The sequence below is a fragment of the Arachis ipaensis genome, chromosome B7 (genome assembly GCF_059453495.1).
Source record: "Arachis ipaensis isolate K30076 ecotype BB chromosome B7, ASM5945349v1, whole genome shotgun sequence".
NCBI lineage: Eukaryota > Viridiplantae > Streptophyta > Magnoliopsida > Fabales > Fabaceae > Arachis > Arachis ipaensis.
Window position 1 is genome coordinate 59,615,510 of NC_142442.1, and position 11,074 is coordinate 59,626,583.

The 11,074-nt window shown below is 35.9% G+C and overlaps 1 non-coding gene across 1 annotated transcript; it reads left to right on the forward strand.

Moving 5' to 3' along the window:
* Positions 1-213: 213 nt before the first annotated feature.
* LOC148552748 (small nucleolar RNA R71) lies at positions 214-321 on the forward strand. Its single transcript, XR_015893577.1, has one exon. It is a non-coding gene; the product is annotated as a small nucleolar RNA R71 (small nucleolar RNA).
* The last annotated feature ends 10,753 nt before the right edge of the window (positions 322-11,074 follow it).

The window sequence follows — 11,074 nt, forward strand, 5'->3', positions numbered from 1 at the left end:
AGTCTCTTTGCTAGAGAAAATCTCTGCATAAGCTTTAGGATGGTTGCGCCTTTGTCTATGATTCCTAGTGGACTCAGCTAAGTCGCTGATCAGTTGCCATGCTTCATCTGCGGTTTTGTACTTTTTTAGAGAACCATTACTGGCACCTTCCAGTGTAGTCTTATCATGGGGGTTTATGCCTTGAGTGAAGTAGCTGATCAATACTAGTTTACTAATCATGTGATGGGGACATGCGTCAAGGAGATTGTTGAAGTGCTCCCAATATTCATAGAGAGTCTCTGATTCACCTTGAACAATGCAGGAGATCTCTTTTCTTAGTCTATCTGTGACTTCAGCTGGGAAGTATTTTCCGAAAATTCTCTCCTGAGTATATCCCAGTTGGTAACAGTTGCTTCAGGTTGGGAGTAGTACTACTCTCTTGCCTTTCTCTCAAGAAAAAATGGAAAAGTGGTTAACAGAATAGAAGTTTTATCTGCACCATGACGCCTAACAGTAGAACAGGCTGTCTGGAAATCCCTAAGGTGCTTGATAGGCTCTTGAGCAGGTAAGCCATGAAACTTGGGCATCAAGTTGATCAGTGCGGTTTTTAGTTCAAAATCTGCAACTACAGTCGGATGATGCACTTGATACGGCTGTAGTGTAAAATCTGGGGTTCCAGCTTCCTGGAGGGTAATTCTTTTAGTTTTGCCATGGTATATGCACGTGAATCAACTGAATCGGTAGTAAAGGAGCTTATTTTGCTCTCAGATGGCGGTTCAGATTCGCCCTCAGATGAGACTGGAGAATCGATAATAATCACTTCACCACCCTCGGAGGCTAACCGACGTCGAGTTCGTCTAATATGTGAAGGAGTTCTTTCAATTTTAGGATCAAATGGGACTAAAGTTGGATCAGGCAATAAACGCGTCATTCATTGAGAAAAACAAATAGCTCATGGTAACAGAAGTAAAAATAAAATATGCAAATAAAAATAAAATATATACACCAATTAATAATTTAGCACACTATTGCAACTCCTCAGCAACGGCACCAAAATTGATGCGTGGCAGAAGTTAACCAATTTAGAGATTTCAATTAAGAGGACAGCGTTGCACGTATAGCTCTTAACCGGCTAAGATCTGCCTCACCAATTTAAAAAGGGTTGTCACAAATTTTAGAAATAAAATACTGGGAGTATGAGTCCCAGGTCGTCTCCCAACGAGATTCAGGAAAGAGTGCTATTTTATTAAATAGGGGTTTTTAGAAAAAAATTAAGTTTTGATAACGAGTAATTAAAATGATTAAAAATTAAATCAATAAAAATAAACTAAGAATAATTATTGATACTCTAAATAAAAGGCCTTGACTAGGGGAATAATTAAATGGAATTTTTATCCTTGTTGGAATCTTCTCAAGTGTAGTGTAAAATGGGTGTTGTTCTCACTCGGTTATCCCTTACTAAATAAGGAAAAGTATGGTGATTAAACTAACTCTTACCCTCAAATCCTAGTCCTCTCCCTTAGGGAGGTCTAGTGCTAGTAGGTGTGGAATTAGCTAACAACATCCAATTCAACCAAGCACTTGAGCATTCCAACTCAAGTATCTCCTCTTAATCAACCCCCATGTCAAGTAGAAATTCTACTCCATTGACATGAAATTAATAATCATAAAAATATGAGAAGACATAACTAAATAAAATAGAATAGAGAATTAAAATTAATTAAAATAAGAATAACTCTATATATTAATAAATTCAAAATGCAACATAATTATCTGAACAGAGTCAATGAGTAACTAATTGAAAGTAAGGGAGTAAGGAAACAAACAAAAGTAATGTCTTCAACGGAGGTAAGGACTCTCAACATCCAAAAATCCAAGCAAAAACATAAACTATCAATGTAATGCAAATCTAAAAACTCATCTAAAACTGACGTAATCCTAATGTGATGAATCTGAATGTGTGTGGATGCGTGTTGAGTATCAGCATGTTCCCTAGGTTTAGTCTGTATTTCTGTGCAGAAAACTGGGTCAAAATGCGGCCCGAAATCGCCCCCAGCGTATTCTGTTATTTTTGCAGATCGCGCAGGTCACGCGTACATGTCGTCCATGCGTTCGCGTCATTCAGCAATTTTCCTTGTCACGCGTTCACGTGGTTCACGCGTTCCCATCATTTGTGCAGACTCCAATCCATGCATTTACGGCAGGCACGCGTTTGCATCGCTGCAAATTCTCCATTTCGCGCGTTCGCGTGGGCCATGCGCTCGCGTCATTGCTCGCTGGTCATCTCCTTAGTTTCTTGTGTTCCTTCCATTTTTGCAAGCCTCCTCTCTAATTTCCAAGTCATTCATGCCCTATGAAGCCTGAAACACTTAACATACGGATCACGGCATCGAATGGGATAAAGGAGAATTAAAACAGCAATTAAAAGTCTCTAGGAAGCAAGTTTTCAACCATGGAGTGATTTTGGGAAGGAGTTTTAAATACATGTTAATCATATGAATAAATGGGTAAAGATTTGATAAAACCACACAATTAAACACAATATAAATCATAAAATAATAGTTTATCAGAGGTTTTTTGTAATCAGTTACCTGATGCATTGAGTCTTAAAGCAGTCACTATTTTTTTGGGTTTAACTTTAAACAAACCATAGCCTGTGTCCAGTTTGTTATTGTCCAAATTAAAGGAGTTAGCCAACTTCTTTAATAGTTTGTGTGGCACATTCATTGGCAGGATGTGCATGAGGCCACCAAATCCCAATTCGCGAACGATGGCTTTCTTTAGTTCGCTCATCTTTTCAAACTTTTCATTCAATAATCTCGTGGCACATTTCAAGTCTTTGGTTTGTTGTAAACAAAGCAAAATGAGAGTCATTTAAATAACCTATATTTACATTAGGAATAATTGGGTCTTGGTTGTCATTTTTTCTATAAGGAATAAGAAATACTGTCAATAGATAAAAATACGGGGCAAGTAACAGACACATACACCCAAATACCAGCCACGTACACCCAAAATCCAGCCTCATACACCCAAATCCAGTCTTATACACATTTATTATTTTTTTATTACACGAATTTAAATGAGTTCAAAATGATATTCAAGTCAACCAAACATGCGTACATTGAGACTACAAGGTCAAGCACAAGTACAACAGCTCCAGTTACACTTCAATACTTTTAATATATATATCAGTTTCATACAACTCTATTTTTTTGAATTCCATGACATTATATTACTTTAGAATGATATTTAAGCTCAAAATGGCACTATAAGCACCAGTCACATTGCAACTGTGATATATACACCCAAAAATCAGTCACATACACCAAAAATGATTTCACTTGAAATACAGTACAGAGTTTATATCTATACAAACTCACTTCAAAAACATGCAAACATGCACAAAATATGCACAAAAACAGATGAAACTAGACGTTAAACTATTCACTCGAAGTACGTAAAACAGCGTAAATGACTTGGACAATTTCATGAGAACAGTAATATCAAATGTAAACCAAGAACAGTGAAACACAGAGAGAAATACGATGATATAATGGTTCGCATTCGAAATCAGAAACAGAAATCTCAAATCCTAATAGAACAGTCAAACAGTACCTTGAATAATGTTTCTTCTTTCTTTTTGGTATTTTTTGATGGAGATTTGGAAGTTTTCTTGTTGATTTCGCCTACTTTTGGTGAGGAATTTGACAGTTTCTTCAGAGTGGGTGTTGGTTTCGAATGTGGTTTGAATCTGGAGGGTTGTGGTTTTGATTGACAAAGAAGAAGAAGAAGAAGAGTCTTTCATAATGATGAGTACTGAATAGTGCGCTTTGGAAACGGTTGAGTAATGTGAGTGTCTTTACGCTCGAGTGGGAGGAGTATACGCGCGTGTGTTTTGTTGGACTTGGCCCAACTTGTAAAACTTGTAATCCCAAATAGCTTGTATGTGTAGCATAACTCTATCTTTAATTCTTTAATTAAAGTATTTATTTGAAAATAATAGTATTTTTATTTATAATTATTGTTGGATAAATTGGTTTTCAATTATATTACTCCAAATTTTATTAAAATTACTAAACCACTATTATTCCTTTTTACCCAAAACAAACCCTAACCTTAAAACTCAACACACACAACCCTAACACTAACATTTTTTCGCAGCTGCCAACCCCCCTTCAACGCACAACACACACAAGCAATGGAAAGGAAGAGAGAAAGAGAGAAAAAGAGAAAAAGGAGTGAGAGGTTGCTGGCTTGCCGTTGCCGCATCCTTATGCCACCGTCGCCCTCATGGAGGGGGTCGTGAGAGAAAGAGAAAGAGAGAGAGAGAGAGAGCTCACACTACCATAGCCATACGCCGTTGCTGCTGTTTTATCACCGTCCATGGTGCCACGAGGAGTGTTGTTGTCGCGGAGAAGGAAGACACGTGAGAAGGAGCCGCCACACCTCGCCATCACCGCGTTTTGTCGCCACCATCGAAGAAGCCACTATCATTAACGCCAGTTGGGCCATCACCATTGAGCCAGACGAGAGAGAGAAGACGCGGGCCTGGAACCCAGACGAGCTGGAGGAGCTATCCTTGAACGTCGCGGCTGCTAAGGAGAGGAAGGAGGAGATGCGTCTTGCTGTTGTCGCCGCTATGCAGAACATCCGCTGTTGATGCTCCGCTGTGGCTGTTGCTGCCATGGCTACTATCATTTTATTCCTATGTTACTTTCTAAATTTAATAAGTAATTTCTTTCCGAAACCCTTGAGATACCAGTTTCTGTTATATGTGGCTGAGGTTTTTGCGGTGTTATTGCCATAGGGTTGAGTATCGGTGCTAGCATGTTGTGATTGGAGTTATGGTTGTTGTTGCAGAAGCGTTATGGAACTGTGGTTGTGGCTGCCGCTATTGCGGTCCGAGAGAAAAAGGAGTTTTGTCGCGTAGTGAGTCGCGATCGAGGTAGGGGTGTAACAACCCAACTTCTAGCACGTCATGATTGTAGTAAGGCGTTTCTACCAAATTCTTTTATTATCTATTTAAATATTGAGTCTTTACGTGTTAGTCTGTCTACAGTTTTACTAAAGATTAAAACTTTTTCATCTTATGAGAACGGATCACACATATTTACTTATATCGGCAGATATTGAGCTCGATAATAATATTATTAACGAAACTCTATTTTTTTAAATTAAAATTTATATATAAATTTTTATTACTTATAAATTACTAAAATTGTAATTTCAATTATGTAAAATATTTCATCATGAGAAAAATATATATAAGAATCTGAATTTAATTGAAATCAAATAGTTAAAAAATTAATTTAATTACTTTTAATAAAATACTTTCCAAAAATAATGAGTTCAATTTAGTAAATAAATCATAATTTAAAATAAATTAATAATAATTAAGTTTCAAAAATATGGGATGTTGCAAGGGACATTTTCTTAATCTCATTTTACTTTGAAGAATTGCTACCAGTCGATATCAATAACAATATTTATAATTATGATTACATGAGTCTTATGGATTGAAATAGGTTATTTTTTATTAATATAATTTTTTGTTTAATTGATTTACCAATTGATTTGGAATGTTTAATTGGTTGTTGTTGTTGAAGTGTCACTGTATTTATTGTGGAAATGAGATATAATGAGTATTTGATTGGGTTGGAGTTATTGAGAATTTTGATTTATTGATTGATTTTATTAAATTAGTGGTGGGTGAATTGGTTTTCTTGTATTATTGAAAAATGATTCGTTATTGAAATTGTTTTGATTTCGAAATCCTTTGACATAAAAAATGGTTTGATATTTGGAAATTTGAATTGTGTTTTATTAGGAAATAATTTAGTTTTGAACCCGTTGGAAGGGTTGAGAAATGGTTTGGATGGGACCCGAGAAGGATGGCAAAGTCCGAATTTTAGGGGAGGTGTTGCCAAAAATTTCATAAGTTTGGATTAAATTAAATAATGTAGAAAATCAGAATTTATTTACTTTAGTTTGGTTAATTAAGAAAACGGGTATTTAAGAGTAAATGAAGTTCGTGATTGTTTTGAAAACTTGGTTGACTGAAAAAGAGTTTTATTTGATTTTTAAGAACCATGAAAAAGACTTCGTTTTTAGAGCATTTTTGTGACTTTGCAAAAATTATTTAAAATCAAAATGACTATATGGTTTCAATTAAGATTTTGGTTTGTAAAAAGGATGATTTTTGGGTCTCAAAAAGAATTATATTTTGGATCCTTGGAAAAAAGCTTTGAAAGTAGTTTAGTGGTTTTTGAAAGCTATTGAATTCAAATGTTTAAACTTGAAGTGGTATTGAAGATTGATTCAGGACTTTTGATTTAGTGAAAAATGGGTTTTTGATGGAGATATACAAGGTACTCACCCTGCGAGGTGCACAGGGCACTCAACCCGGCAAGGAGCACAGGGCACTCAATCCTGCGAGGGTCTCTTTGATGGAGAGGTGTACAGAGAACTCACCCTGTGAGTATATAGGAAATTCTGCCTGTGATGTGTACAAGACACTCAATCCTGCGAGACATATAGTGTACAAATATGCAAGAAACCTTAGAGAAAAAATGTCCGGGATAGCTACTGGATGTGTCACGTTCTGGCAATGTAACCGACACGTGAGCTCATGGCCAGTAGGACAAGCATGCATCATACTGAATTTTTTTTCCATTTTTAGGGTGTGCTTAAGTGTTTTGGTTGCCTATCTGATGAATTCTGTCTAATGGTGCAGATTTAGAATATCCACAACTGACCTGGTAAGTGCACCGGGTCGTCCAAGTAATACCTCAGGTAAGTGAGGGTCGATCCCACGAGGACTGAGGAACTGAGCAACAATGGTCAACTGATTGGCTTAGTCAGGCAAACAGAAAAGTTGATTATCTGGGTTTTTAAAAGCATTGAACAATAAATCAAGAGTAAAAAAAGTAACAATGTATTTGGTGTAGAAATCAATAAGAAAAATAATTAAGGTATTAGAGATATTTAGTTTTCCAAATTAAGTTTTCTTACCAACTATTTTAATCATGCAAGATTCATTTCATGTAAAACTGTAATTAACTAGACCCAAATCACTTAGTGATTTAGTCTCCTCTAACCTTCATCAACCGCCAATCTTCTAGTCACTTGATTCTGATTAAAAGGTTAAGCTCAAATATAGTTTATGGCCACAAAAACCCTAATTAGCCAAAGCTAAATGGGTTATATGTCACGTATCCAGATTTGTTCAACTAATTATCAATTTAGGAGGAATTTACTTTCAAGCTATGTTCAGGTGAGAGACTTCTCCCAAGGGTCACAAGAACGCATCTAGAATAAGGGTTATACTCTCATTCCATCCAAATTCATAAAATTAAAAACGAAAGTAATCCTTGAAACTGAATCAGTAGATTAATTAAAATAGAAGAGTAATAGTCTTAATCCATAGAAATACACAGAGATCCTAAATTAACTGTGAGAACCGGAATAAATGCTTTAATAAAATAATCATTTTTAACTGCCCAGAATCAGTTTAAAAAATTAGATATCTTAATTTTAAAATATAAAGGTGAAATTCGAATTCAATAGATTTTTCTGAGTGGGAAAATGTATCTTTTATGAAAGGTTTTTGTAAAAACGCGTACCGGCACTTAAGCCAGCAGTACCGGCTCTAGTCTAACCGGTACCACGTATTGAGAAAAATAAGATTTTGAAAATTGAATTTATTGGTTTTGAAAGGACAAAAATAATTTAGAATTGAAAATCGGGCACAAATTCTAATGTTGGGACAAACGGGCCAAAATTACTAACGGGTTGGACCGGGCCTAAGTTGGGTCCAAGCCCAACATATATAAGTGAGTTATGAGACCATTTGGCCTCATTTTTTCAAAAACAAGAAAGAGAGGGGCGGTGAGAAGAGAGAAGAGGGGTGATTATGGTTTCACTATTCACCTCCTCCTTCAAAGTTCCAAAACTTTTGATCCAAATCTCCAATTAACAAGCCGTTTATGGCGATGCGAAGCTCTTGTCGAACTCATCATTTCTAGATAGGTGTTGTTGGGGTGATCTAGCATTGGAATATTGTTGGGTTTTGCCCCTAATCTTATTGGATAAGGTAAGGTCTACTAAACCCTTGTGTTTAGTTGTTTTTTGCGAACCCTAGGTTTGATGTTTATATGTTATGTGATGTCAAATAGAGTTTTGGTGTTTGTTGGAGTTGGTTTGAGGCTTTTGGATCAAGCTTGGTGGCTTTGTTTTGGTGTTTGGTGCATTTTGGGAATCGGCCAAGGTATGGTTTTGGTTTCCTTTATGTAATATGTAATGTTTCTGGACACTTAGGCTAGTGGACCTTAGAATATGATTGAATTGGTTGTTAAAAATTATTAGATTGATGATGTATGATGATTTTGATGAATATAATGGGAATTATTGATGTTGTTTAATGAATGTAGATGATGAAATGAGTATTGAATGTGTGGATGATAATTGTGATATAATGATTGTGATGTGATGATTTTGTAAATTGATGAAGGGTGTATATGAGGAATTAGATTGTGTAAATTATTGGTATGAAAATATTGAATTGAAATTATGGATTAATGTTGAATTATGGTGAAAATGTTGAGTGAATTAGCTTTGGAAGTGATGAAAGTACAATGGAATGGTAAAGTATAGAATGTGGTCGTGTTTGTGATGAAAATAGGTATGTTTTGGTTATGAAATTTGGAAATTTGGGAACTTTGATATTTTTTAGTAACACTTGATTTTTTGTGAACTTTGGCGGATCATAACTTTAGCCTCAAATTTTGAAATTTGTTGGAAATTGTTTTAAATTAAAAATGATTTAAAGAGCTTTAAATTGATATAAAGTTTGATGGAAATGGATTTTTGTAGAGGAAATTATGAATGTTTAAAGTTTGGTGTTTAAAATTGATTTCTGCAACTTTAAAGAATTTAGCAATTCTGGGATGGCACGCGTACGCGAGAACCCCTATACGCAAGCGTGCGTCTCTGCCAGGCCCTCATGCGTACGCGGCCCTATGTATGCGTACGCGAGATGGGCCAAAAAGCAGGTTGATAAACTACTATTTTATGGTTTATCTTGTGCTCATTTGAGTGGTTTTTATCAATTCTTTACCCACTTATTCATATGATTTGCATGAGTTTACGTTTTCCTTCCTAATCTTATGCTATGATTGAAAACATGCTTCTTTGGTCTTAATTTTGATATGTTTAATCTTCTCTTATTACCATTCGATGCCTTGATATGTGTGTTAAGTGTTTTCAGAGATTACAGGGCAGGAATGGCATGGAGGATGGAAAGGAAGCATGCAAAAGTGGAAGGAATACAAGAAGTTGAAGGAATTGCAAAGCTGTCAGCCTAACCCTCTTGCACTAAAACGGTCATAACTTGAGCTACAGAGGTCCAAACGATGCGGTTCCAGTTGCTTTGGAAAGCTAACGTCCGGGGCTTTGATTTGATATATAATATACCAGAGTTGCCCTAATGATAAGTGACGCGAACGCGTGCTCCACGCGGATGCATCGCAGTGACGAAAATCAGCGTGGCAGATTTCTTCTCCAGCGATTTCTGGGCTGTTTTTGACCCAGTTTTCGGCCCAGAAAATACAGAATAGAGTCTATAAAGTGGAGGAATCCATTCATTTATAAGGATCATGCTTTCATAATTCATAATTTTAGGATTAGATGTAGTTTTTAGAGAGAGAGGTTCTCTCCTCTCTCTTAGGATTTAGTTTTAGGATTTAGGATTATTTCTTCTTCATCACAGGTTCAATGTTCTTTTAATTTAGTTTCTCTTCTACTTTTATTTATTCTGGTACTTTGATTTACTTATTTTTCTTATTGATTCTCTTCTTTTCCAATTTGCCTTATGAACTTTCCAATGTCAGACTTGATTTTTTTTTATTTAATATAAATTGAGGTATTTCAGATTTATGATTCTTATTTAGCTTTTTGTATTCGTGGCTTTAATTGATTAACTGGAGGCTCTTGAGTTATCAACCTTATCGTGATTGATTGTTATGTCTGCTAATTGACTGGAATCCCACTAACTCTAGTCTTTCCTTAGGAGTTGGCTAGGACTTGGGGATCTAACTAATTAGTTCACTTGACTTTCCCTTGCTTTAGTAAAGGTTAACTAAGTGGGATTAAATTCAATTCTCATAAGAATAACTAGGATAGGACTTCCGAATTTTCATACCTTGCCAAGGGTTTATTTTATAGTTATTTATTTATTTTACTTGTCATTAAAATTACTTGTTCCTTACTTTCAAAACACCCAATTTACAAAACTCATAACCAATAATAAGAACATACCTACCTGCAGTTCCTTGAGAAGACGACTCGAGATTTGAATACTTCGGTTATTAATTTTAAAGGGGTTTGTTACTTGTGACAACCAAAACGTTTGTAAGAAAGGATGATTGCTTGGTTTAGAAACTATACTTGCAACGGGAATTTGTTCTAAATTCTAAACCGTCAAGCATCCGTTCTTCACAGGTATGCGTATGCAGCCTCCTGCGCCATACGCGGGTGATGGTTTTTGTCCAGGACCCATGCGTATACGAACTTATGGTGTGCGTACACATGATGGAATAAAACTGAAGTATGCGTACGCAAACTTGTGGTATGCGTACGCATACACCCTTTTTTGCTGAAAATGATTTTTCTTTACTTTTAATAGTTCTCTAGCTTTCCAAACTTCTTTAACATCTCCTTAAGACTTGTGGCTTGTAACTAGACTCTAAGACTAGTGAAGATTGGATGATTAAATTGAATTGGTGATTTTTCTTTGATATGAGCTTAGAGCCAGTGACTTAGGCTTTGGAAGGTTTATGGAAAATATTGGTGAATGTGGTGTGGTGAGGTATTTCTTTGACGAGACTTTGAGATTTAGAATGATTATGACGTATTTGGGGAACTTAAGAATTGATGATGGTTATAATAAGCTTGATGGATATTGGAGGAGAGTGTGCCAGGCACTATATCCTTGGAATGTTGAGACTTGAGAATTAAAAGTGCATTGAGATGACAAAATGATGATGACTGATGATGATTTGAGGTTGATGAACTTGTCGGATGTGGAATGTGTGCC